At 36.6% G+C, this 26,595-nt stretch overlaps 1 long non-coding RNA gene across 1 annotated transcript in view; it reads right to left on the bottom strand.

Moving 5' to 3' along the window:
• Nucleotides 1-22,672, bottom strand: part of LOC139707145 (uncharacterized) — a 31,132-nt gene extending 8,460 nt beyond the window's left edge. The window contains exon 1 of the long non-coding RNA XR_011708685.1: nucleotides 22,593-22,672. This is a non-coding gene — a long non-coding RNA (uncharacterized lncRNA). The remainder of the gene's footprint in view (nucleotides 1-22,592) is intronic.
• Nucleotides 22,673-26,595: the final 3,923 nt, after the last annotated feature.

Raw genomic sequence — 26,595 nt, forward strand, 5'->3', positions numbered from 1 at the left:
TGCATCTTCACCCCTCTACCTCTGTGTGCAGGGCCCACAAGATAATATCCTTGAACTGGGTGTGTCAGTGTTCAGATTATGTATGTAATGTTCTGAGTGTGTGTGTGTGTGTGTGTGTGTGTGTGTGTGAGAGAGAGAGAGAGAGAGAGAGAGAGAGAGAGAGAGAGAGAGAGAAAACACAAGAATTTTTCCCTCTAGCACCAGGACTTTGTGCTCTCATGTGTTTCATGTGTATAGCTATGGAAAGGATATGAAACAAGACACCATAAATTCTCTTGTGTGGGACTGTTTGGTTGTCGTGTGTAAATATTTTCTGAGTGATTTCTTTGGTCAGTGTTGGCTGAGTACCTTTCTGGCAGGACATGTGTTTAGGGTTTTAGTGGTGCATCTGTAGGTGTTGTTGGCATTGTGGACTATTGTGAACATGACAATTGTGAATGCATTTGAGAGGAGTTAGGATGTTGTCTTACTATTATGTGTTGGATCTGTGCATTTTCAGATTTTAGAATGTATGTGTATGTTCATGATGTCTAGGTCAGAATTTAGGGTCATAATCTTTGGTGTTCAGAGATTTGGAGAGAATGGAATCATGGGGTATGTTGGGGTGTTTGGAATTATGTATATGTGGCACATAGATGTGTATAGATTCTGTTGATAATGTCTCAAGTGGACTGCTGTGTATTTTCTTGTTTAGGGCTTTGAGGTGATCATGTTATTCTTGGAAATGGAGGGGTATCCTTTGTGAGTATGTAGGAAGAGTTAGCAGTGTCTGTACATCTGAAATATGTTGTTGAACTTCATATTCTGAGGCATTCTGTGTATGTGCAACATAGAGGTAATTGTATATGTTTTCATTTGAGAATACAAATTGTTGTCATGTTAATAAGTAATTTGTTTGCTCCATTCAGTTACTGAGGGAGTGTTTGTGTGATTGCTTTTTGGGTGATACTGATTGATGTGTGGTCTGAAGATATGTGTATCTGAAGCACACCAGATACTCTCAACCAAAAGACCCTTGCCATAATTAAGCTTCTTCTCTTGTCAGATCAGCAGCAAGTATGCAAAGGTTACTGTGGTTGGTAGCTTCCTCTTTCTTGTAAATGCCAGACTTTTTTTTTTTTTTTTTTTTTTTTTTTTGTAAATACATGTGAAACCTCTGTCTGGCCTAGAGAATGGAATGAAAAACACTTGTCAAGTGAATCTTCAAGCCCTTTTCCCCCATGGGACATAAAAGTCAAAATATTTTGAAATTATCTGTCCATAGAATGTTTCAGGCATGAAACACACTCTGGACTGGTTGGCAATAGCCAATAAACCTGCTTTCTGAAAATTCCTCTGGTATCCAGCCTCTTCGGTTCTACTTCATATCTATTTTAAGTGTTTCTTGGAGGTGACTGGAATATGTATGAGACTTTGTAAGGAAGGTTATTGATTGGAATTGTTTGGATTTTGCTGTGTATTTGTTTTAATTTGGGCATGAGAAACTCTGGGTTTACAGTCAGGCATCTGGAAGATAGGAAGTTTATGCTATTGAGGATTTTCAGAGCTCCACAGTGTTGTGTGCTGTTGACTGAGTATATCAGAAAGTATGAGCAGTTTTGTACATTAATAGTGAGTTCTGTGCCCTTTAATAGTGAGAGAGTGGCTGCATGTACTTTGGATCTGTGGGAGTACTGTGGATTTGTAGATTCAGATGGACACGTGTGTTTCCAGACTTGTATAATCTAGGACTGTGAATGTATTTAGGAAGTGTGATGGCTGAATATTCATTCTCAAACTGTAGATGGGTAGTGTGTGTTTCCACTTTGAGAATATAGTAGTTATATTTATATGGGAATACAAGTTAGGAGGATTGGGTACTGACAGTGTATATGGGTTATTATGACATGGTGGGACTTGTGAATAATTATTAAGAAGAGTGTTTGAATGGAGTATTTTGGTGAATACATTTGATATTCACAAAATATTGATTTTTTTAATTGAATTTAATTTTTTTTGTTTAGGGAAGGGTGTGACATTAGAGTGCAGGGTAAAATATGTGTATTAAGGCCACACATGTGTTATGTATGTATTTGGGAAATGACAATGAGTAGCTTGTAGGTGACATCATTGTTGTGTACATTTGGAAAGGGTTGGGAAACTATGTGTTTTTGGGAGTTGGTGTTTGCATATCAAGTGATTCTGGGAATATGGACTCATGTTTATGTGTGTATGTTGGTGGTTGTACCTGTGTCATTTAGGGTTAAGGATGTTACATTTTTGTAATCAGGGTATTTCTGGTTGCACTCAATCTTGTAGAAGTTCAAAGAGATTTTTGTGTATATTGTATTTCTGATGAGAGGATCAAGTCTGTGAGTTTTTCCAGAGTACTTAGGGTTTTGTTTATGTGACTTCTGGTAACAAATAGGGTTTATTTTGTGTGTGTGTGTGTGTAGGGGGGTTGTATGTTGTATTTCGGTGTGCATGCATACTAAGTGTTTGGTTATATCATGTGCATGCCTTCAGGAAGTGTAGAGTATATAGAAATGTATAAGCCTGCATTTGGAAAAGTATTCATTATAGTTGCATGTCTGTCAGTACCTGGGTGATAACAGGCATGTGTATTTGTGGGTATGTATAGAGTATATTTTTTTTAGAAAGGAAGTGGTGGTGTGTGTATTCAGGGAAAGAAGGGATAAAGGTGATTTATGCATCTGTGTTTTCGGTGGGATGGCAGTGAGTTGTGGGTCATGCACCTGTTTCTAAATGTGAGGTGTTTAATGATATCTGTGGTGGAAGGGGTTGTAATGAGTGTGCATCTTTACATGTACGTGCCTCAGCAAGAGATGTTCACAGGTCTCTGTGGCTGGGTGGCATGTGTCCATCTGTGGCTAAAGGGGATGACAGGAACACATTGGTGATGGCAAGCATTTCCCAAGTGCACTGATGCTTGTTCCTGTTGATCTGGAGCTCCAACAGTGATTTCTGTGTTTTCATTATTATCTGACATCTGTCTACATTAGTTGTGGTGGTGGGTGGATGTGCCTCTTGGATCCTGGGCTGGTGGATGGGAGCTGATCAGGGATGGTCCCTCAGGAGTGGTGGGGGGAGCTTTTCCTCCAAGATGTGAGGTATGGCCATTGTGGTTCAAAGGGACTGACTCTGGAAGGAAACTGCCAGGAGTTTCACAGATCCAAGGACAATTGTTGAGAGAGTTGTTTGTTTGTCCACCTGTTGCATCCTCCCTTGCATGTTTCCCTCTGCCAAGACAAAGACAGAGACCCTAAGCACAAGTCTCCACAGAGCCCTCCCAGCTTGGTAGTGTCCTTGGCCCATACGTGCACATGACTGGCCTCATGGTGTGCATGCTCTGGCAATATCAAGAGCTCTATAATTATTACACCACTGCACCTCAGTCAGATTAGGAGAGGAGTTAAAAACTGTCTGTACAATGATACTTGCTTTAAATTTTCCTGAGGAGCTACCCTCTTTGTATTCTTTATTTCTTGGCATGACCAAGTGAGTGATCCATCTTTTCAACCTGAATGATCCTTTCACATTTCTACTCATAGAGAACTTCCTTCTGATCAGTTTCTACTAGTGGAGAATTTACTTGGTTTTTATTTGTGTGGAAATAAGCAGAATGAGTTTAATTTTATATACATTTTCAAATATTCACAGCAAAGTTTTGCCATGTCAGCTATTTGGGAAGGCACATCAGTGGTGTCCATTACACTTATTTTTCCATTCTTTGGAAACCAGCATGCAGCCACAGAACTTTTCTCATCTTGCAAATTTGAAGCTCATTTGTTAGACAGTAATCATCAATTTCCCTCATGCTCTAAGAAGTCACCATTCTCCTTTCTGTATTATCTTAATTACTCTGTGTACTGTACTTCATATAAGTAGGATCGTACAGTCTGTATTCTCAAGGTCCATCCCTACTCTACTATGGGTCAGGATTTTCTTTGTTTTTTAGACCAAATAATACTTCATCATGTGCTACATGTAAAAAATTATTCCTTGGGATAGGAAAAGGGGAAAATTGTAGAATAAAATTGACCATACTATCCTATATACATATATGAAGAGACCACAGTGAGTTTTATCTTTATGTATATCTGTAAAGCACGAGTTAAGAAAATTATAAATACATGGATGGAAGACCAGTATAGAAGAAGAAAGGAAACTGGGTCAGGGAGGAAGGGAGGGAAAGGGCAAGTTCTCGAGACTGACTTGGAACAAACTATATTCCATGCTTTTGTATAACTATAATGCACAGCTAAAAATAAAAATATTCTTCCTCAATGTACCCTTGAGTATAATAAATAATCCTGTAGTAATTACAAGCATATAAATATCTCTTCAAAAGAAGTAGAATTGAAGGGTCATTTGAATGATCCTTTTGATAATTTGGGGAAAAACCAATCAGTTTCCCATAGAGCCTGCACTACTTTGCATTCTAACCCACTAGGGTTCTGGCTCCATCACATTCTCAGCAGCACTGGTGTTTTCTGTTTTAGTTGTGGTGGTGGGTGGATGTGCCTCTTTGTTCCTGGACTGGAGAATGGGAGCCGATCAGGGATTTTTCTGTTTTCTGTTTCTTTCTGTTTCATCATGTGTTTGAAGCTGGATCTCATTGTGATTTTGATTTTGATTTCTCCACTTATTATTGATATTGAACATCTTCCCATGTGCTTCTCAGCCATTTGCATATCTTCTTTGGAGAAATATCTGTGCAAGTCCTTTGCCCATTTTAATATTGATTTGTTGTTTTCTTCTTATTGAGATATAGGGGTTCTTTATATCATAGATCTTAAATTCTAATCACAAATATAATTTTCAAATGCTTTCTTACATTTAGTGAGTCATCTTTTCACTAATGACTGTGTCCATTGATGAATCAAAGTTTTGGGGTTGATGTAGTTCAGTTTGTTTCTTCCTTTTGGTGCCTGTGCTTTTGATGTGCTGTTCAAAAAGTCCCGGTCAAAATCCCTTGTCATGGGCTTTTTCTATTGTGTGTTATGAGTTTTATATTTCAGATCTTACACTTAGGTCCTCTATTTATGTTGAGTGAATTTTAGTCCATGGTGTCAGATAAGGGCCCAACTTCCTTGTTTGATGTGTTGCTATCTATTCAGTTTTCTCAACAGTATTTGTGGAAAATACTGTCCATTTCCATGGAATGCTGTTGTCAGAAATCACTTGAGAATTTATTTTTTTTTTCATTTCTGAATTTCTTACCCTTTTTTATTAATCAACATTTCTATCTTTTGTGTTTGTATGACTGGTAACTATATAGCATGGAGTTTTGAAATTATGACAGGTTAGACCACCAATTTTGTTCTTGTTCAAAATGTTTCTGAAGTTGGTTGTTTTCACATTCCCTATCATTTTAGGTTGGAATTTTAAATTTTTGCAATGAATAATCTCTGCATCATGTACAACAAGACTGGGATCTTAATTAGAATAAGATGTATTCCATGTTTTTATGAATAAATTAAAATATTCTCTACTATAATGTAAAATGAATATGAGTAAATAAAAATATGAAATAAAAATGGTATTCATGAAAAAAAGAAGTTAGGAATTTTTTTAGGGATGGAACAGAAACTGTAGATTTCTTTGGATAATGTTGATATGTTAACAAATTTAAGTGTTCCTGCCCATGATATCTTTCACTTTTTGGTGTTATTCTAAGTTTCATTGCTTGTTTTAAAGTCTTCACGTTTGATCTACTTGATTGGGTGGTATTACATTGGGTCTAGTATTACATTTTATTTTACTTGTCAGATGAAATTGTTTTCTTGATTTTCTTTATATATATATATATATATATATATATATATATATATATATATATATATATATATATATATTTATTTATTATTAGTGTATAGAAACACACTTTGTGTGGGGGGGGGTTTTGTATTGGCACCTTTGCTGAATTTATTCATTGTGGTGATTATTTTCTTGGAATCTTGAGATTCTCCAAATATAACTTTATCTCGCTGATAAACAGAGGTTTTTATACTTCTACCTTTCCATTTGGCATGCCCTCTGCCTGTACTTCTTGCAGATTGATCTGGCCAGGATTTCCAATATGTTAAAAAGAACAAGTGAAAGCATGTAAATTTGTCTTCTTTCCATTTTGGGAAGAAAATATTTTGTTTTTTGATTATTTAATGTATTAGAAGGTAATTTCTCATGTGTGATCTTTATTTTGTTGTTGTTTGCATTTTTCATTTTTTTTCAGTATCAAGAATTGCATTCATGGTCTCACATATGCTAGGCATGCATTCTCCCAACAACAGAACTAAATCTTGACCCTCTTAAAAATGTTGAGACAGAATCTGGTCAAGGGGTTCAGGGTGGTTTAGAACTTATGTGTTTTCTGCCTTGGACTTTGAATAGCTGGGATTACAGGTATACACCATATCATCCAGCTGTTTTTCTTTCTTCTATTTCTAGTTGTTTTCAACTTCTAATCATGAAAGATTTTCTTACAAGATGGATGCAATGACAAGGTTTGTAGTTCAAGGTTCTTTTTGTGAACAGATAATTGAAGGAGACACTCACTAGACAGAGCATGAGGAGTTACTGAAGTGAGAGTACACTGCCTTAGATAAGGGGCAGTGGGCTCACCCATGGGAATGGGAGGCCTTGAGGCAGAGAAGGAACTGGGAAGCTGGCTTTGAGAAATAGATACTTGATCTGGGATGCTAAAGTTAGTGATAGGATATGACTATCACTCCATAGGATATGACTACAACTAAGTTTGGCAAATAAAAATTTCTATCAACAGAGAATGTTGATAGAAATTTTGTTTCTGTAGCTTCATTGGGAACTTGACTAATTTTAGATGAGATTAAGTAGAAGAATTTGTTTAATACTGCCCTACTTCTCAAATTAGAAGCCTACTGACTGTTGGGGGTAGATTCTTTATGTGTTATGATATGGTGTATACCTGTTATCCCAGCTATTCAAAGTCCAAGGCAGAAAACACAACCACTTATATTCTAGCTACTGCAGGGCTTGGAACACCTCATTTGACCAAAGAATCCCTTCAAACTAAATGGAGGTCAGGAGCCTTACCAGAATAAGGCGAGAGACTTAATTCAAAATTACTGTTCTTTTCTGTAATTTTAGTTTTGGATGGACATATGGGATCTTTATTTAGTTTCATGGGGTGCTGAGAATCTAATCCACAGCCTCACACAGTGCCAAGAGGTTGATTCAGACACATCCCTTCACAAAGCACTTTACCAAAGAGTCACAGGTGAGGCCCCTTCATTTCCATTTTGAAACTGTTTTCTTGAGGCTTCACAAAGGGATGGTCTGAGGCGAAGACCTTCCTGTCATGAAGGGGAATTGAACAATAGGTAAGAAAACAGCCCGGGGACAGACTTTTCCACAAGATGAACACTAGGGCATTGACAGCTCCTGATCATGCTACTTAGGTTGCTATCTATCCAAGCAGGTTTTCTCCACTGAGACCCTTACCAGTCACAGTGATTTCTGAGTTTTCTGAGATGCTTGGCATTCCTTTCAACAATCCAGGAAATGGTCATTTCACAGAGCTTGGAGCTGGTACATATCTTGGACACAAAATCACGAGCCCCTTCTGGAGAGTGGCCAAAATTCAGGAAAAATTCAGGAACTTAGGAACATAGTAGGTGTTGCCCATCTGCAAAGCAAGCAGCAGTCTATTCATATATTCACCAGGATGAGTGCTGGAAAGCTTTCCACTAATGCATTCTGTTTCTCAATTCTTTGTTTCCAGAGACTCAGTAAAAACTACCTGAGATCAGGTTTTGGAAGGGCACAGCCAAGAGTAGGAGAGATTAAAGGCTCAGTCACTGTAATCTCCTCTGCCACCTACAAGGTTGTGAACTGCTGAGCATTTTCCATTCCAGTATGTATTCACAGATATTCTTCTTCTTCTCCCTCTAATTGTGTATAACTTGGGGTGATGGTAATGTCAAGGCATTGTTCTGGATGACAGTGGGAAGTGATCTTGTGTAGCACATGTTCATATACACATTGGATTGATTTTAATATTTTCCCTTTGAAGTATTGAATCTCTGACCCTAACCCATACCCTACTAGACTCTGAGTACTAATCCTAACATATGCATAAAAGCAAACCTAAAATAAAGAAATGCAGGCAGTTCATAGGAGGAATTGTGTATACTTTGATTTTCCTTTTGCTTTATCAAGGGTATGTGTTATAACACTAGTCACGTTTTCATTCTAATACTTCTCCATGGATCGTCAAATTTAACAAATATATAACTTATGGATTCCCTTTCTCTGTAGGCTGGGTCAGAACATGTATTGTTATATACATATATATTGCCCTTCCTGCTATCACAGGTACATTCATGTGTGTACTCTGACTTTTGCAAATACAAATTCCATGAACAGATCACTCCCTCAAAACCCCACGGAAACTGAAAGTTCCACCAATGGTGAGCTCCATAGTTGAACAAGTTTATACATAACCCCATGTAGAGTCAAATGAATATTTTTGTGATCTTTGAATGATATATGTTCCATTAAGAATTTGGATTTGAATATCTATTGCTACTTTTACATGCATTTTATATATATATATATATTTCTCTCTCTCTCTCTCTCATATATATTATTCATTGAAAGGAGTTTTCTCACCCCTTAATGGTTCCTGAAAGAATCGAGACCCACAGTGCCACCTACTTCATCCTTGAATGATGTCTAGACCAATACAGTGTAATATTTGAAATTCTCATGACCAGGAAGCACTGGAGATCCATCGGATCTCCTGTTGCTCATCATGACTGAACCAGATAGTGCATTTTTTGACTAGAATTCATGAAAATGGTGTAGAACAGAGATGCCATTGAGTTGGAGCCTGCTGGGAACTGGGCCTGGAGCAGTAGAGTGCAGGTTTATGATAAAAGATCTATGGTGGAGCCATGTGGATCTGTCATTGGCTTCCAAATGACATGTGACTGACATGGGGCAGTCAACAGACCCTTATATGTAAAGGCCTCTTGTTGTGGGGAGAGGCTTTGGGGTGATAATCAGAATCAGATTGCTACTCTAAGTGGGAAAGATGTATGGGATAGCAGCCCAGTCGGTGTTTTCTCTTGCAAAACCTGACTCACCACATGTGACAGAACTCCCTCCAGTGCTGTGTCCCAGTTTGTTGTAGGGACAAATGAAGCAAGGCACTGAATATCGCAGGAAAGAGTTTTACTTGGCTGCAGCCTGGTTCAGAGAGCACAGCTTTTGCTGTTATCAATCAATCTCTCCAAGTTCAGGGAGTTTCAGAGTTTTATACCCAGCATGTAAGTAGAGGGGCTCAGAAGTTCACGGTCTGCAGAAGTTCACATAAAAGCAGCTTTCTCTTTTACTGTTCTGGGCAAGTTAACCCTTCAAGGACAACACTTGAGAAGAGGAGAACTTCTTCCCTTTCTTTCTCCCTCTGCCAGCTGTTACCATGGAGCCCATTTGTAACTTATCTTTAAAATGTGGACATCTCTGTGAAGCCCAGCTCAAGTCCAAAGGCCTTGTTTGCACATTTCTTCAAAGTACTATACTGGATATATTTGTGAAAATAGTAAGGGGGTGTCCAGCACCCGGAGTACTGGTATCTTCCTGGCCAGTGGCCAAGTAAACAGGGCAACACAAAAATAGAAAGATTATCTACATTGAACTCTTTTGCAGAGACTCTTTGGCTGACAGTCCCCAAATCAGCCATGGTGAAGTGGACTTTTCTGTGGAGAAAGGGGGTACCACTTCATTGGGTCCCCCTCTTCCTCCAGGGAGAAGTCTTTTCTGCTGTCCTTTAATAAAGCTTCAACTTTCCTCTCTAAACTTGCCTTGACATGCTTCTCTGGTGTTATACTTCAGCATTGGGAAAGCAAGGCCTCATTACCAGTAAACACCAGTAACAATAACAGTCAGAGGACAGAGATAATGCCAAAAGTAAAGTCAACATTTAGAACTGAAGATAATAATAATCTTTATTGATACAAATTCCTTAATTTAATACTTTAAAAATAATAACAACATGTTGCCAGGGAGCAAATTTGTGACATATGCAGTCAAGGGGAGAAATAAAGAATGTCCATGCGTTTCTGCCCCTTTCAATTCTTTATTCACTCAAATTTTAATACAACTTTACTCTATAGGTTCCTAATGAATAAAACAACAATCCTTAATGATGGGCACTGCAGTGGAGATAATTAAATAACACCAAGCAATTCTAGATTAATTAATTCCCAGAAAACAATTTTAGATTTATTCGGAACATTGCAAAACAGATTTAATCATGACAAGCTAGTGACAGACATTTCCTCTGAATGCTAAGTTCAAAACTCTCAAGCCTTAGGCTTTATGTCCTGCAGATGCACACTCACTAAGACAGCAGTGATCAGGTCCCAAACCAAAACAGGCTTTTTCTGGTGGGGAGTGGATGACCAGTTGAGGAGAGGGTCACAGGGAGAAGTTGCAGCTCTCACAAAGGCCCAGACAAGGTGGTAGAGTTTGAGAGCAGTGAGGATCACACAGAGAATAGGAAAATGATGGCAAGTGATGGGATGTCAGTGTAGGTCCTCATCAGGCTCTCCAGCTGGAGTACATACTTGTTTAGGCTGGCTGAATCCCTGTTTATTCACTCTAGTTTTATACTATTTTTTTTTTTTACCACACCTTGTAATTATCAGGTGTCACCAGATTTCTCATTTACCCTGAGGTCAGAAATATCTGGTCTGGTGGTCTCCATCCTGATATTCTCACCTTTCACTCTTATCAGGAGAGGAAAGCCTGCCAGAGGCTTTATTCACTTTATCAGGGTGAGGGGAAGTAATTTGTCTGAGGCCATATTAGAGGGCTCTGTGGGTGTGCCTGGTGATAAATGACCTCTAATAATGACCTCAGGTTTCAAACTTGAGTTTTTTAAGTGGAGTGAGAAACTGATGTGACTCAATTTTTGAGAAACCTGCCTCTACGTCAGAGCAAAGCCTGTCCAAAGCGGGGAGTTACCCTTGTCCATGGAAAAACTCAGAGTGCTCCTAGGCATATACCCACCCTGCTGAGTTGTTTGGCTGTGAATAACTGGAGAGATCTTCCATGCCAAGTGATCCTGACTCAGTTGCACTATGTTAGGACCCATAGCAACCCCCTAGCTACCACAAAATGCATGAGACACAGAAAATACCTGAAACACCAGGTAACCTTCCCAGTAGTTTTGTTGATTGGTAAAATGATTAGGCAAGTTTATCATATACACTCTTGCAACCTCTCATGGCCTAAACCAACCAGTTCAAATGTATCCACAACTTGAACTAACCAATCACCCTTACACAACTTGTTCCTGCCAATGAATGTGCTAATCAATGTTAAGAGTTGTTGTTTGACTTTTCTGTGATGTGAAATGATTGGCTGTGTGATGTCGTGATGCATACAGTGTCCCCCAAAATCTATTAATCCTCACTGAATTAAGGGTCAAGACTCACTCTTTGGGACCACTGTATCTGAAATGGTTGTGAGTCCAGGCTTGAGCTTACAATAAACACTCTTGTGTGATTGCATCAGATTCAGCTCCTGGAGGTCTATTGGGGTCCCATGAATCTGGCATTACAGGAGTTGCTTAGGCTCAGGCCTAAGGCCATTCTCACACAACCCCTTTCACCTTGACAGCTCTTCTGCAGATAAACAGAAGCCATAACACATAACTCCTGTCTTCATATACTCGATCTCTTGAGTCCAGTGTCATTTCAAGTTCTGGGTTTAAAAAGATATATTCATTTTCCTTGATGTTTTCAATAAAGCACACAGAATTCTTAGAAATAGCTTGAAAGGATAACAATGTTATATTGCAAAACTTCATGAACTTTCAAATTGCTTGCTGTGGGTGACTGACCAGTATGTGAAAGGCCTTGGGGATATGTGAATATATTATGAATATAATAGAGAGAACTCTTGAGAATTTTTTTCTTACTGTACACACATCCTGAGGCCAAATGAGGCTGTTTACCAGAGGTCATTTCTCAAAAAAGAGATAATGATCATAAAGGAATAAATTAACCTATATATTATAAATAAATCTAATATATATTTGATTAAAATTGAGGACATATATAGTCATGCCAAATAGTTTGCTGAATCATTTCAATTACAGTTATTTTAATGTTTTGCTTACTAACTGCATTAGAGACATCATTGAACTGCAGTTCAGGAAAACTGTTAATTCTAGCACTGAATTTATAAGGTTTTGAAACTTTGGTATATTACTTATTTCCATAGGATCTCTTGTTTCTCAATGTGTATATTTATAAATTTATAGATTCTAGAAGGTTTTAGAAAGATAAAAGAAAATATGTATTAAAGGAGTAGTTTAAAAAGCTCTTTAATATACCATTGCTATGGTTATTAAATAGCATTTTCTTTTTAAGAATGTATTAACCTGGGGCTGGGGATGTGGCTCAAGCAGTAGCACACTTGCCTGGCATGTGTGCGGCCTGGGTTTCATCCTCAGTACCACATACAAACAAAGATGTTGTGTCCACCGAAAACTAAAAAATAAATATGAAAATTCTCTCACTCTCTCTTTAAAAAAAAGAATGTGTTAACCAGCAATATGTATAGAACAATAACATAATAAATAAATATGGTACAAAGAAATAAACATAAAGTAATAAATGTTATATGATTTATTTTATAATAATATTGGTAAAATATACCCAGAGGTGAAAATAAACATTTAAATAATGATAAATGTACATGTCCATTTTTATTAAGGTATAGTGAAATACATCTATTTTTGTAATATACTTTTGTTCATGAAAGCATCATAAATATTATTATCAAATATTATTGTAGCTGCACAAAATTAAAAATCCAAATTGTACATATATCAGTAAATAAATGGCTTTTAGTGACTGAAATTTCTGAGTCTGTTATTGTAAAACACAAATATTCAGTAAAATATGCTCTGAAGAAAACCTCAATTTGAAAATGTAAAAACATAGAAAGGAGTATTTAGAGTTGTTTTACCATGAGATTAATTTAAAATAGTTTTGATACCCGAACAAATACTCTGAAGTTTTCACTCTTAAGAAATACATATGAAAGAGTACAGCAATTCTGTCTCTAAGTAATGCAAGCAGAAGAGAGAGATGATAAGAATATTAAGTAAGCCCCCAAAATCTGAGGATCATGAAATAAATAAATTCTTGGCAAGAAAATATCAGAATCAATTTTGATGTAAAGTCAAAACTAATAAGCATTCTAATTTACCAAATCTTAATGATTTAATATATTAGAGAAAAAAAGTCAGAATTCTAAGCAAATACTTGAGAAATAGGTGTGCACAACAAGGTTTAACCTCAGAAAATTTTATACATCCCCTGTGTCTGTCCATGTGTCTCTCTCACGTCTTTCCACTGTGACATCAAAAAAAAAAAAAAATTAAGAACAAGTTTTTGAGTAATTATATTTAGGTCTTAAAATGGTTAAAGAAAATAATTAGCTCTCTTTATCTATTTTTAGAAGTAATTTTTCTTAGTATTTCTTCAATAATTAATGATTACCCTGTGCATGTTGCTCATAATACAGAATGTGCAGAACCATCCAGAATGAGAGCACTATTTAAATAATGTCAGAACAAAAAGTGCTACAGGACAGTAAGAACTGAAAAACAAGGCCAAAGCCAGTGCAGGACCACACAGCATTTAGGGCTATATCAAAGAGGAATGGAGTTGGTCTTAAGAGGTCTGACTTCCCTTAGCCAAGACAAAGGACTAGTACATACTGTCTTAAAACATATTTTTCTTCAAATCTTATATTTTTATGGGTACATGGTAAGAATCCAGAAGTTAAATGTAAACTAGCAAATTTACATTCATTTCTGGGACACTTTTACTTCTAGTTCTCTAGATTAATTAATTTTAATGCCTTTCACCATATTCTAGATATGGTAGATAAGTTTTTCTTATTCAACATTTATCAGGTAATTTACAAAGGACTCCATTACAGAATATAGTCATTTTTAAAAATTCATAAAGCAACGGATGAAATTATTTAAAACACAGACACAGTCATATCACAGGATATAAAGTCTGTGTAGACACCATGGTCTTTATGTTTAGCTCCTAGTTTAAAGAAAGGTTGAGTGGCTTGGATGTTTAGTTTTAAACCTTATCTCAAAAAACTTGAAAGAACTTCTCCTGTGTCTTTAGACAGGGAGACTGGTGGTAACTCAGGGACAACTGTGGGTTTGGCACCTTTATTCATGATCACTTTTTACTTTGTGGAAAGACTTAAAACTCTTTGAAGATTCACATTCCCACTCAGCAGTAGAGAATTTTATTTTTTCATGTTCTATCTCCCCTTTTCCATATCTCATTTCTCTCATTTTAGAATCATGTTAGGAAAATTTATTCTCCTTGTCCAATCTTCTGTTTTCATTCTGAAGAATCTTTTCAACATTATCTTCCAGGTTTTATAATAGCCATCTATTTTTTCTTTTTAATTTTTTAATCTTGTTCTTAATATACAAATTCTCTGCCTTCATTTTTGAGTTTTGCACCTGGTGAGGTGTGATTCATTGAGTTCAGGTTTGAAAAAATAATCTTTAAGTTATAAAGTTTCAATCATATATATTAAGATAAAGAAACAGTTTTAAAATTACCGTATTTGCTATATTTTAAGTACAATAATTTTAAATTACAAATATTTAAAATACATTAATTTTCTTTCTCATTTGGCAATCTTAATGAAGTCATAATGGCTCATTCTATTATTACTTATAATTTTATCCTATTAAATATGCCTTTTCATTTATTATTCATGTAAAATTATTAATAGAAATTCATCACTGGTTAAGAGACATGAGTCAGCCAAGAGGCAAGTTAAATAAAAATTCAAGTTTTTCTCCATACACAAAATAACTGTCTAAGCATACTTTATGCTGGAAAAATACTTCAAGATGGCAAGTAGCACAAACAAGTGTGCTGAAGGCTGAAATTGATTCTGAAAGCTAATGCCTCTCCCACAGCACACCATCACAAAGTGAAGATTTCTAAAGTCTGGGAGACTAAGGTGGATATTTTTGATGGAAACACCTACTCTTGTGATACTAACAAATTGTAGAGGAAAAATGATTCATAAAACCCATGAAATGCAGGAACTCCAGAGTTCTGAAAACTATCTCAGATGTAAGCCACCCAGTAGACCTGCCTGACCATTAGATTTTGTTCACTTTAGACCTTTTAGAGTGGGAAATAAACATTGATTAAATAAATCACTGAGATGTGGGGTTCTAAACAACATTTATTTTCTCAACTATACAGTCTAAAACATTACTCCTAATGGATTAAAGCACAAGCATCTGGAACATATTTTTCAAGGCTTTTTAATTTTTTAGAATATACATTTAATGTGCCACATTCTTTTCCAAATTTCTTATGGAACGATATCAAAGATTTGACATTATGCTTGACAATACTTGGGGAGTCACTTCAAGAACTGTAGAGTCATTCCACTCACGCCAAGATGATATCATATTTACATAAAGAGTGAGTTTTTAGGTTATTTGTGGTATAAGGTACAGATTCTATTCAAAACATTAGCAAAAGAAAATACAATCATTGTCAGATGAAGTCCTGATATATAAAAATAAAATAACTTAAAAAAATTCCAAGCTGGACATGGTGGCGAATGCCTGTAATCTTGGTTGGCTCTAGAGACTAAGGCATGAGAATTGCAAGCTCAAAGCCAGTCTCAGAAATTCTGCAAGATTAAGTCTCAAAAAAAAGAAAAGAAAGAAAGAAAAAAGAAAAGAAAGAGCTGGGGTTTGGGTCAGTAGTTAAGCACCTGTGGGTTCAATTCCTGATTTAAATAATAATACTAATAATAATTCTAAATGACATCATGATAAACACAATAAAAATTTGTAACTGAACTTTTTTTTGGTGGTACTGGGGATTAAACCCAGGGCCTTGTGAATGTGAGGCCAGCACTCTAGCAACTGAGTTATATCCCCAACCCTATAACTGAACATCTTACTAGACTTTAGTTTCCTTCTGTGACTTTTGTGCTTTTGCTATTCCTTCTCTTATCCTATACTTTCTGCCAAAATTTTCTTCAGAAACGAAAAACTCACTCCTTCCACAAATTACCTTCATAAAGGAAAATTTCTGGACATATTCACCCCTTTGGTAAGGATTGTCAAGTCTTCTATTATGAGTTAAAAACTCTATCCTGTTCTTTAATTCGGTACTTCTGCCTGTTTTTCTGTCCTTTTTTAAAAAATTGTGATTTATAACTGCATAGTTACAATTATGGTTTACATTGCTTCCTTGCCTTAGAACAATTAAGCCTTTTGCACACTTATCTCTAAACCCCAATACTCATGCTTTGGTTTTTCTTTGTGTTCAGCTACATCACCAAGGTGGTTACAGGTCTTAATGCAAGCAGTTTCTGTTTGATCTGGTCCTGGCTTCCTCCCTCCCATGTATGGTGTCCAAATATTTTTGTGCTTGGTGAGACTTTTAGTGAGGTTACATCTCATATACCAGTTTTGATGTAATGAGATGTCTTTTTGCAAATGTGGTGGATGTGATAAGTGGATGTGATATTGGGACTTCATGGAGATAAGTGACTGTAGTGTGTACCTGTCCTGCTATGAGGTCTTCTTCATGGTATAAAAACATTGTCTTGTCCCTTGTTTACAAAATTTGAATTGATGGAGTATACAAACCAAGCTTCATGTAGTTCTGATCTCAAAAGTTATGACCACTGCATGTCTACATTGTATAGAGCACTTGCTTTTTTTCAGGGCTACTTTACTTTAGAGAACTCTGAAAAATTCTTTTATAACATATAAGTAAAGAAAACAGGGCTGGGGATGTGGCTCAAGAGGTAGAGCGCTCTCCTGGAGTGTGTGCAGCCTGGGTTTGATCCTCAGCACCACATACAAACAACGATGTTGTGTCCACCAAAGACAAAAAAAATAAATAAATAAAATAAAATAAAATTAAAATTCTCTCTCTCTCTCTCTCTCTCTCTCTCTCTCTCTCTCTCTCTCAAAAATAAATAAATAAATATTTTTAAAAAAGAAAAAGAAAACAATGTTGGGCATGTTCAAATTTTCCAGAAAAATCTGAGAGCAATTATTAATGATTGACAGATAAGCAAACTGAGAATCCCAGAGTTAAGTGATATATCATAGTTTATAAAGTTACTAAGTGAGAAAAGCTAAGATTCAAATGAAATCTAGCTAAGGTTTTACACCTAAAAAATACTATAATATTCACAAATTCTTACACCTAATACATTATGAGGCAAGGCTATTACTTTATTGGCTTCTCCATTTAATATTTTCATTTTAGAAACATTTTATTAGTAGAAATAATAGTATTTCTGATGATAAATATATAAGAAAATATTCAACACCTTCAACATCCACAATGTTCAATAGAAACCATGTAGCGTTTTTATACCTTTATATTAGATTTTTAGAAAAAGCATTTATAATCTGATAGTTAAAATCATTTTTTAAATTGTGCTATTATAAACATTGTTGTAGCTGCATTTTTGTCGTATGCTGTGATGCCCTTCAGTATATGAATTGATAAATAAAATGTTCTTTTTATACAAAATAGGATAATGCTCATCATTAAAGAGAATGAAATCATGGCATATGCAAGTAAATGGATGGAGCTGAAGAATATTATGCTAAGTGGAGTAAGCCAATCCCCCCAAACCAAATGCTGAATGTTTTCTCTCACATAAAATTGCTGATATGTAATGGAAAGGAGGGAGAAGCATGGGAGGAATAGAAAAAAACTATAGATAAGGCAGTGGGGAGGAAGGGGAAGAAAGGGAGCATGGGGATAGGAAAGTGATGGAATGAGATGGATGTCATTATCCTAAGTACATGTATGAAGACATGAATGGTGTGACTCTGTTGTGTACAAGAGATATGAAAAATTGTACTCTATTTGGGTAATATGAATTACAATGCATTCTACTGTATTTTATAACAAATTAGAATAAAATCTAAAAATTATGTTATAAAAGATTGTGAGCAAATTCAGAGGAAATAAAATATTTATATACAAAAATAAAAAAGCATGTTTATATATGTTGAAATGTTTTATATATTCCATTGTGGAGTTTGTAATACTCAAGAATAAGTGTAACATATTATGAAAAAAAGCAAATACTTTTGAAGCAACTAAAATATATTCATTTATTAAAAAATAATATATTGTCTCATTTAAATCTATTCTTTGAGTGAGATACAGAAAGACAGAATACAAAGAGTGATTAAGAAAGTAAAACAAAATAGGTAGAAGTGGAAAACTAAATATACAAATGAAGAAAGAAGTCTTAATGTACTAGAGAATCCATGCTAAAAATAAGAAAAGTAGTGAATGCATGATAAGACTGTGAGGAATGACAGATTATTTATCCTCTGATAAATCTCTGAAAACTTATTTTCTTGGGATATAGATAACATATGAAACTATTACTCACAAGTTTAGACACGATTTTGTAATTACTTATTCATGAAAGTTTATTAAATAATATCAATACTAGATACTTCCTGGAATTTTTCTCCAAGTCGTTGAAATCTTATATATATATTTTAGAATATGTATGTGCATGTGCACTCTAGAACACTATGTATAAATGTATATATGTTTTATCTAAGGTTAACTTTTCTATGTATGTAAAATAATTTGATTCTTTTATATTTTTCTAAATATAATGGTAACTGAAATATTTTTGTAGAAAATTTAATATGAGTGATCTGTTTACTTTATTTTAAAGTGTCTGATTTTTTTTTTTACATAACTGGCTTTGTAAGCCAGTCATTTCTATATTTTAAATAAAAGGTGTGTTTGAGGGGGCTGGGGATGTGGCTCAAGCAGTAGCATGCTCGCCTGGCATGCGCATGGCACTGGGTTCAATCCTCAGCACCACGTACAAATAAAGATGTTGTGTCCGCCAAAAACTAAAAAAAAATAAATATTTAATCTCTCTCTCTCTCTCTCTCTCTCTCAAAAAAGGTGTGTTTGAATAAAAGCATTTTAAGAAAGCCTGCACTCAATGATGAATAAAATTCCCTATTAAAGAGTATTTATTTTTTTTAGTACAAAATATTTCCCATGGAAAGAAGCAATGGAGGTTAGCCCACCACAGTACGCTAAATCACCTTTCACATAAACCTATGGCAGGGATGCTAAGAAGATTATATTTCAAAGCACAATGGATCTCAAACATCAAATAAAACTCTAGGCTTCATGAAACCAAAAGAAAAGATTTTACCAGCATTTTCTATTTACCACAAAGCCTCTCTCAAAGAAGTAGGCAGTCCTATGCTAAGTATTTGATAGCATACCCTTGGTGTCAACATTTCCTATTCTTCTATAACAATCACTGAAGGTCCAGATTTCCCCTCACAGTCAGAATTCTATTTTCTTCTATAGGGTATGCTCATAAAGCAAAACAAATAGGAGTTCATGGAAAAGGACTGTTTCACTCATATTTTCCTTACTGTCTTTTTTCTGGAAACAAACAGAAGGCATCTGTCTTCAAAATTGCTTTCACCATAGTTTACTACAATTTTCTAATCCCAATATTGGACTGCAGGATCCTCTTTTGTGGGAGCCAGTGTTGAGGGTCTTCTGCTGCCAAACAGAGGCCTCACAAGCCATGCGGAATGTGGATGATCCATGCCATGTCTTGTGAGCTGCATGGCTTACACATTTGCTTTCCAAAGGAGTCAACCTGATGTGATCTAAAAGGTCCTGTATTATAGAAATTCTGATTTTCTTTTAAATTGGCCATCTTTATTCAGCTCAGCTAGTGTGCTGCTCCTAATGGTCTCTGCATTAATACTAGTGAAACACAAAAGAGCAGTGGGCCTCAACCATTTTTTTTTCACCTGTTTCAATCAAAATATTCTTCAGGACTACTTCAGGATTTTTTGTATATAACGCCCACCCATCTTATATAGGTTAATATACCAGTGGATTAAAAGGCCCTATTCTTATAGCTTTATGACTCTAATTAGCTTGAATGCTTAAAATGGATTTAAGTTATAAACCATGCTGTTTTGTTGCAGTAAATGGTATTGTGTATGTGCATCAAATCACTGTATCAGTGTGAAGTAAATGTATGGATACTTAGATCAAGACAGCAGAGGCATGGGTGAAAAATTCTACACATCAAGAAAGAGCTGAAAGACCTGTGTTTGTGCCTGGAGCTGGGATTGTGACTCAATGGTAGAACACTTGCTTAGCATGTTTGAGGCACAGGGTTTCATCTAAGCACTGCATATAAACAAAATAAACAAAATAAAGACCCATCAACATCCAAAAATGTATATAAATAAAGAAAGTGCTTCAGTACTTTCTCAGAATTAGTCTATGCAGTTTTAAGAAAATAAGAACAAAATGAAATGTTTCACCCCTTGTAGAAAAGCTATTACCTTCTATAAAGTGCTGCTTATAAATTTATTTCTTCTTTGTTATCCTGTGAGGAAATTACAACATGTTAAAATTTCAGTTGTATGTTATCAGCCAAAAGATTGATTGAATATCAGAGTTTTTCTTCCTATGCAAAAATCACCACCCTTACTGTTATTGTAGGAGAAATTAATAAACACAGAAAGCTTGGCTATTCTCACAAAGTTTATGTAAACATGTTACTATAAATTAATTTATATAATCAATTATGATTTGCTATGAATACAGATGTCTTGTTACCATTTGGAACACATGAAGAGGTGATGAATTGATCTCTATTACAGTTTCAAGAGAAACATTTCCTATAAGGGTGTCTGTATTTTGTCAAGAAGATAAAACAAGAACAGTAAGGACTTATTGATTCCTGATCCATGCAAAAATAACTGAGAAAGAAGGGTGATATCACTTAGAAAATGTACACAAGTCTATAAACCACTTTTAAAAAATCATATTAAAAATGCATACACAGAACTACAGATCCAGTTAAGAAAAAATCAGCTACTCCAGGCAATAAAACTACAGGAGATATCACAATATCAATACTTGAGAAATAGTGCCACTTGTTATCTGATCATATCACTCACTGAAACATTACCCAGGAGAGTCAGAGCCAGTATAAACACTCCCAGAACCATTTAGAGCACACTATTCTTTAAGACCTCAGAAGTAAATGTTAGCTAGAACGTACTGACATACTAAAATTGTTTATTTTCACAAAGGTGAACCAATATATTCTGCTTTACAACTCTCTTGGCAGGCCGGAGAACAGGATAAATTTATTATCTACAGCACCATAATGCTCACAAAGAGCTCTGTATTATTCATAAGACTGCATATAAATTATTAAAAAAAAAACATATTTTTTCCAGTTTGTAACATTGTTTTATACGTATCAATACATTATGTTGTGGCCAGCAAAGTACATATTATTACTGACAGCTGTTGACATGATTCAATAAAGCCCCAAGGGGTTTCACTGATAATCCTAAATCACAACTACTTTTCCAAATAAAAAGCCACTTCTATCTCTCACAATATTTAGAGGAGGTTTGCAGAAATGTCAGTGGTACATAAGGAAGAAACTTGGGCAGAAGCCCCAAGAAACCAGTGTAATTTTCTGAGTTTAGTGGGGAGGAGAGGGGGTCCAGTATATTAAAAAATAAGCCCTCTGTAGAAAATGGGGTCTCTCATGTGAAGATTAATAAGTCTAATTTTGGAAAGAGAGTTTTGTCAGACTTTGCTAGTATTTTATTTGGTTTCTTATCTTTCTCTTCCTGTGTCAGATGGAGAAGTGCCTAAGTTTAAAACCACATTTTGAGATGAATGTCCTTAAAAAAGTTTAGAGATTTTTCTATTGACTTAGAATTTCTCTGCAGTTTTCAATTTTGCAAGTCATATTAAAATAGGCAGACTGCATAACCAAATGTTATTCGGATGTCTTCAAATAAATTTAATAATTTCTTTTTTTATTCCATGTACAAAGGAATAATTTAATTACAATGAATAAAAGATAAGTTGAGAGTAGTTGGTTCTTTTCATAAAGCAAAATTTTTAGACATCAAGAACTCCTTGAGCTGAAATATGGGTGGACTCCTCCTGCCCCGTCTGGCCCCAGCGCACCTCTGGCACACATGTCTACCCAGAAAGTTAAGTCACGGGGGAGCGACCTTGGTGCCTCTGAGGCCCCGCCCCCGATCCCCGCCCCTGGCTCCCACCCCCACCGCTGCTGGCCAGGCTCCCAACCGCAGCCTGGCCTGCTCTGCGGGAGCCTCAGCAGGCCCGCCTGCTGCAGCTCCTGTTGTGCAGCGCCCCTGGCGCTGACAAGGGCGGCTGTCTGCGGGGCGGGGCTCCCCTCCTCCTCCTTCTCCTCCTAGAGTCTCAGCCGGTAGCCGCCTCTGACACTGGGCTTCACCTTCACACACCCCCAGCACTTCCCGAGTCCTGCCTCCCCTGGCTGCCCTGGGGAGAGCTGGAGCCTAGGCTGTCTCCAACACCGCACCAGTCTGGGCAGCAGGCACTCGCTTCTCCAGTGGGGTCCATGCCTGTGCCCCCCCCCCCCCCCCCCCCCCCCGCTTGGGCGCTCACCTCTGGCCTGCACCGGGGTCCGGGACTCGTCTCCCGAGTTCTCCCAAGGCGCTGGAGGCCTCCTTTCTCTCCCGCGACTCCGCCTCTCCCCCGCCGCTTCCCGCCCTCCCCACCCCAAACCCCAACTCCCCAGCTCCATGGCGCCTCCGGGATGCAACTCCCCTTTTCCGCACACTCAGACAGCGGTGCCCGCACCCAGAAACAGCCCTCTTGGGGGCGGTCGGCTCCTCCAGGATCCGCGCGGGCACTCACAGCAGGGGGTGGGGACCCAGAGCCCCCGCCTACCTCCCACCCGCCCTCGCAGCCCCTGGGGAAGGCGCGGTGACTGGCTACTGTCATCCTCCTTCAGGTGCCGGCTGCCCAGGGCGCTGACCTTTGCCGCTGAAGCTGTACCTGAGGCTGCAGCCAAGTTCCCATGCTGTAACTCCTCCAGTTAGCAACTCCTCCTGCTCCACTCCTCCCCCCCTCCCCTCCTCCTCTTCCTCCTCTTCCTGCTCCACCCCTCCCCCTCCTCCTCCTCATCTCAGCATTTGCCCAGAGCTCTGGAGCAGAGGAGGAGGCTCAGGAGCAAGGCCATCCCTCCCTCCTCCTCCCCAGCAGTGACCGCTGCCAAGTCCTGTCACTGGGGAAAGGACAGGGCGGAGGAGGGGGCAAAGGTGGACTGAGGAAAAAAAAAGAAATATGGGTGGAGGGCATAGGAGGTGGAGAGGTGGGGCAATTCTCCCTGGGCCATGGAAGTTTTTCAGTATCTCTCCACCAAATTAAAAGTAATAAAAAAATTTTTTAAAAAACTCATAAGGAGAAAAAGAACTTCTGAAGCCATCAACATTTTTCTTTTTCTTTAGTCTCCACCTTAGAACCTAAAACATTTTATGCTACTATCATCATCCAATGATGGTTCTGCAGGCTTATGGGGGAAAGGCATTTTCAAATTTTTAAAAATTTTTCTGGATGATTTGCACTTATTCTTTTATTAATTATGATTTTTTTTCTAGTCTATCCTAAACATGATTTTAATATTGTCAATTTTCCTTATGTGTCTCAACAAATCATTTTTTCCTCCATTAAAATCATTATTATTCATTCAAAGAATTCATATATATATATATATATATATATATATATATATATATATATATATATATTTATTTATTTTAGTTCTCGGCAGACACAACATCTTTGTTTGTATGTGGTGCTGAGGATCGAACCCGGGCCGCACGCATGCCAGGCGAGCCTGCTACCGCTTGAGCCACATCCCCAGCCCTCAAAGAATTCTTTTTTGTTATTTAAAAAAATTATATTTCCCATGAACTGAAAGCATCTCCTGTTAATACTCTATCCTGAGAACATAGTGACCTAAGAAAAGAAACAAAAAAAGACCTTTGTAAAGAAACTCAAATAAAAACTATTTAATTCAATAATACTTTGCATCTAAATATACTTGGAAACTAATCTTTAATCTTTAACTAAGAAGTCAAAATGTGAAACTTTGTATTAAGGACTATCTAATTTAAGATCTTGGATCTGCTGACAATGGTGTCAAAATGTGAAAAGAAGCACACCTAAAACTGCTGAGTCCAGCAATTAAAAATATGAGAGGATAGCAGGCCCTCAATATCAAAGAAAAAAGGGGTCAGAATCTTCTGGTAGAGTGCATTTCTATTATGTGTGAGGTACTGGTTGAACACTCAGCAGCACATTAAAAAAACAACAAAGAAACAAACTAATAATGATATTATATCCATCTACAGCAACAAATAAAAATTCAAGAAAAAAAGGACTGTCTTAGACTTGTGTACCCTCACTACTTGTGTACCCATAAACATATATATATATATATATATATATATATATATATATATATATATATATATATAGAGAGAGAGAGAGAGAGAGAGAGAGAGAGTATAAATTTTTCCTTTGATGCTTTTTCAAGAAACTTATATTACAGGTGTGCATCACAATTCTACAATCCCCCTACCCTTCTTCTTATTATTATTATTATTTTGAGTGGCTGTGAATTGCATTAAGTGCCTTGGGTTGATTTACTTTGAGGGAGAATTTCCTTCCAATAGTAGGACCTAACCCAGACAGAAGTGCATTGACATTTATCACTGTATATAAGGTTAAAGCAATTTGTGAATAAATATGTATATATTTTTATTGATGGAAATGATATCACAGTTAGTTTAAAATTTTATTTAACTTTTCTGTTCACTGATCTTATGAAAAACAGCTTGAGGTTTAAACTCATTAGCAATTTCCTTAGGCATCATGGTCCCCATATCTCTCACCCCTAAAAAGAGACTCACAAGTATAATTTTAAAGTTTTTTCTATTCAAATTAAAAATGAAAAACAAAAGTCAGCCACAGTGACATACACCTGTAATCCAAGTGGCTCAGGATGTGTTTGCAGGAGAACTCTGAGTTCAATGTTACCTTCAGCAAAAAGTAAGGCACTAAGAAACTCAGTAAGACCGTGTCCTTAAATGAAAAAGAAGGAGGAGGAGGAAGAGGAGGAGGAAAAGGAGGAGAAGGAGAAGAAAATAAGAGCTTAAACAAATTGTAACTAAAAACTCTATATTCAATATATTATCATGGCTTGACACTATGAATTTATTAATACATACATGCACTTTTGGAAAACCATCTTAATATTCACTATTTACCTGAAGTCTCAGGCATATCTCAGTTTACTGTATCCAAATTTCACATTGAGAGCTATGGATTCATTCACATCAGCAAGATGAAAGGCCTGAACCACTCATTTTTTATGTCCTAGGTGATGGAATACACTTCCTGGACATATTCTCAACAGGGCCAAAGAACAGGAGAGACAGTGCACATTGAGACAGCTGGCAGCTCTAACCCAGAACTGTACAAATGTGGGCATTATTTCTCACTAGATTCTAAGAACAGATTCATTCCCATTTCAGATCCCACATGGTAAACATAAAGAATTGGTGTCACAGGAGGTGGATGGTGCCAGGTCTTCAGATTTTTCAGTAGCCCAGACTCTACAATATAAGTGCATTAAAGGGAAACTTATTTGCAATTTTACCTTGACCCTAGAGGCAGGATTGAAATATTTGGCTTTTATAATTGTGCTAATATTCATACCAAATTTATAAGGTAGTGGGAGAATATTTTCACAATTAAAGGCATATATGTCTATAAATATTTTTTCTATAGTTCAATACAGTTTATTAAGAGAGTCAACAAAATTTTAATGAAGAAAAAATAAATCACTGTCTATAAGATGACTGCTGTTTTTCATACAACCTCTGCACATCATGTGATTGAATCCTGGCATCCAGCCTATAGTGAATAAATTAACTAATTATCTGTCACTAATTAACTCATTCTAAAACTTATTAGCTCATATTTGGGATGGTCGTCAATTTAGGCTCAGTTCACCTGGAATCTTTGCTGCATATAATTAGCTGATGTTTGGTAAATACACTGAACTTTAGAGTGTAATCTGGCTGCCAATAAAACACCCTGATGTTTTTCCCAAAATAACTCATGATTAAAAAATATTGTGGGGGGCTGGGGATGTGGATCAAGCGGTAGCGTGCTCACCTGGCATGCGTGCGGCCCGGGTTCAATCCTCAGCACCACATACAAACAACGATGTTGTGTCTGCCGAAAACTGAAAAAAAAAATAAAATTAAAAAAAAAAAAAAAGTATTGTGGGCTTGTTCTCATGGAGGTACCAGTGTTCTGAAAGCAAAAACAAAAACATTCAAATGTTTCTTGACCAGATACCTGACTAATACTCTCATAGCAAACACCATTACATAATTCATAAAAAATAATAACAGACCATGTTCAAAGTTTTGGAAACACATTCTCCATTTTTCTAGAGTAGGAGTAAAAACATATCATCTACTTTCTGTATATAAATGAAGCTGAAGAATTGTTACATGTTGGCATTTATGATTATTGTACCTTTTATAATAGATGAGGTTCACATAGGTGTTCAGTGTGAAAGAATATTTGC

Source organism: Marmota flaviventris, chromosome 9 (assembly GCF_047511675.1).
Source record: "Marmota flaviventris isolate mMarFla1 chromosome 9, mMarFla1.hap1, whole genome shotgun sequence".
Classification (NCBI taxonomy): Eukaryota; Metazoa; Chordata; class Mammalia; order Rodentia; family Sciuridae; genus Marmota; species Marmota flaviventris.